The sequence below is a fragment of the Hyla sarda genome, chromosome 1 (genome assembly GCF_029499605.1).
Source record: "Hyla sarda isolate aHylSar1 chromosome 1, aHylSar1.hap1, whole genome shotgun sequence".
Taxonomy (NCBI): Eukaryota; Metazoa; Chordata; class Amphibia; order Anura; family Hylidae; genus Hyla; species Hyla sarda.
The window spans coordinates 209230788-209234160 of record NC_079189.1 but is presented as its reverse complement, the minus strand read 5'-3'; positions in this window follow the sequence as shown (position 1 = coordinate 209234160).

Sequence of the window (3373 nt, the reverse complement as noted above, 5' to 3'; positions counted from 1 at the left end):
GCACCCTTTAAAAATTGTGGAAAAATAAGATTGTTTCAAGCATTTGATACTCCTTTAAACTCACCTGGGGCAAGTAACAGGTGTGGGCAATATAAAAATCACACCTGAAAGCAGAAAAAAGGAGAGAAGTTCACTTAGTCTTTGCATTGTGTGTCTGTGTGTGCCATACTAAGCATGGACAACAAAAAGAAGAGAAGAGAACTGTCTGAGGACTTGAGAACCAAAATTGTGAGAAAATATCAACAATCTCAAGGCTACAAGTCCATCTCCAGATATCTAGATTTGCCTTTGTCCACAGTGCGCAACATTATAAAGAAGTTTGCAACCCATGGCACTGTAGCTAATCTCCCTGGGTGTTGACAGAAGAGAAAAATTGATGAAAGGTGTCAACGCGGGATAGTCCAGATGGTGGATAAGCAGCCCCAAACAAGTTCCAAAGATATTCAAGCTGTTCTGCAGGCTCAAGGAGCATCAGTGTAAGCACTAACTATCCATCGACATTTAAATAAAATGAAACGCTATGGCAGGAGACCCAGGGGGACCCTACTGCTGACACAGAGACATAAAAAAGTAAGACTACATTTTGACAAAATTAACTTGAGTAAACCAAAATCCTTCTGGGAAAACATCTTGTGGACAGATGAGACCAAGATAGAGCTTTTTGGTGAAGCACATCATTCTAATGTTTACCAAAAACAGAATGAGGCCTACAAAGAAAAGAACACAGTACCTACAGTGAAATATGGTGGAGGTTCAATGATGTCTTGGGGTTGTTTTGCTGCCTCTGGCACTGGGTGCCTTGAATGTGTGCAAGACATCATGAAATCTGAGGATTACCAACGGATTTTGGGTTGCACTGTACAGCTCAGAGTCAGAAAGCTGAGTTTGTGTCCGAGATCTTCCAGCAGGACAATGGGGGGTATTCATCAAGAGTGGTGTAGGTGAACGTCTTTTTACCCCATTAATTCATGTGGTGGAAACTGTGTTCCTGCACCAAATTTATAACATGGTGCAGGGCATGTGATAAATCTGGTGCTGATCATATTTCTGACTTCAGTACACTACTTTATATGGTTCCCCTCTGCAACTTTTTGTACGACTTTTTATCCGACTTTTTATCCCGTGCAACAAAATGTTCGACTTTTTAATAATACTGTCAACAGTCAGTTTTGTAAGTCAAGTCAGGGCTGGTGTAGATTGAGCGCAGTTGCGACAAAAGATGTGACAAACCGAAAAGTCACATATGATGAATTCCTTACCACTGCATGATATCAACTGAAATCATGACTTGGTATGTTCTTTTTAGAAAAACCTTCTAAAGCAAAAGTCGCAATGAAAAGTCTCAAAACTGCAACTGAGACAAACTGTGAGACAAATGTACACCACAAAACCAGGGTAAAACCAATGATAAATTCCCCCCAATGACCCCAAACATACATCAAAATGCACCCAGAAATGGATGTCAACAAAGCGCTGGAGAGTTATGAAGTGGCAGCAATGAGTCCAGATCTAAATCCCATTGAAATCCTGTGGAGAACTTAAAATTGCTGTTGGGAAAAGTCATCCTTCCAATAAGAGAGACCTGAAGCAGTTTGCAAAGAAAGAGTGGTCCAACATTCCGGCTGAGAGGTGTAAGAAGCTTATTGATGGTTATAGGAAGCGACTGATTTCAGTTATTTTTTTCCAAAGGGTGTGCGACCAAATATTAAGTTTAGGGTTCCAATAATTTTGACCAGCCAATTTTTGGAGTTTGGTGTGACATTATGTCCAATTAGCTTTTTTCCTCCCTTTTTTGGTTTAGTTCCAATGCACACAAACAGAATAAACATGTGTATAGCAAAACATGTTACTGCAATCCTTTTCTGTGAGAAATACTTCACTTTCTTGAAAAATTTCAGGGGTGCCAACATTTACAGCCATGACTGTATGTAATAGATATGGTGCAAAGCCGTAACAAAAGAATCCCGGGTCGTAGATCCTACCAAATTCAGCAAAAACATATAGAACCCATAGTACTCCAAGGTATAGTTGAAAAGAGGTTCATTCATGTATAAATCCATATGCATATAAATTGGTTTATAAAAGCACCGCTTTTTCAACTATACATTGGAGTGCTGAGGCTTCTATACTTTTTTTTATGCTTCGTATGCAGTCAGCTCCTATGCTCCCTCTAGTGGCATCTGTAGGCTACCAGCATGTTTTTTAATCTGTTACTATACAGAATGTAAGGAGGTCTGTTTTAGAAATATGAAGCACCAAACACAATGAATCAGTAGAAAATGTTGAACGTATATAGGTTTAAAAACAAGGACAGGAACTCACTTTCAAATGTTCTTGTCACTGGATGGTAAATACTGTGGGCCATTCCATTACCCTCCCAGCTCCTGTTCTTACTGCCAGAGCAGACACTATTTAAAAGTAGGCATAATACAGGCTACTTGAAAAATTTCTTTAACCCCTTAAGGACTCAGCCCATTTTGGCCTTAAGGACTCAGACAATCAAATTTTTACGTTTTCGTTTTTTCCTCCTCGCCTTCTAAAAATCATAACTCTTTTATATTTTCATCCACAGACTAGTATGAGGGCTTGTTTTTTGCGCGACCAGTTGTCCTTTGTAATGACATAACTCATTATATCATAAAATGTATGGCGCAACCAAAAAACTATTTTTGTGGGGAAATTAAAAAGAAAAATGCAATTTTGCTAATTTTGGAAGGTTTCGTTTTCACGCCGTACAATTTACGGTAACAATGACGTGTGTTCTTTATTCTGAGGGTCAATATGATTAAAAGGATACCCATTATTACATATTTTTCTATTAAAAAAAATCACAAACTTTTTAACCAAATTAGTACGTTTATAATCCCTTTATTTTGATGACCTCTAACTTTTTTATTTTTCCGTATAAGCGGCGGTATGAGGGCTCATTTTTTGCGCCATGATCTGTACTTTTTTTTTATACCATATTTGCATATAAAAAACTTAATACATTTTTTATAATTTTTTTTTATAAAATGTATTAAAAAAGTAGCAATTTTGGACTTTTTTTTTTTTTTTACGTTCACGCCATTCACCGTACAGGATCATTAACATTTTATTTTAATAGTTCGGACATTTACGCACGCGGTGATACCAAATATGTCTATTAAATTAATTTTTTACGCATTTTGGGGGTAAAATAGGAAAAAAACGGACATTTACTTTTTTATTGGGGGAGGGGATTTTTCACTTTTTTTACTTTTACTTTTACATTTTTTTACATTTTTTTTTACACTTGAATAGTCCCCATAGGGGACTATTCATAGCAATACCATGATTGCTAATACTGATCTGTTCTATGTATAGGACATAGAACAGATCAGTGTTATCGGTC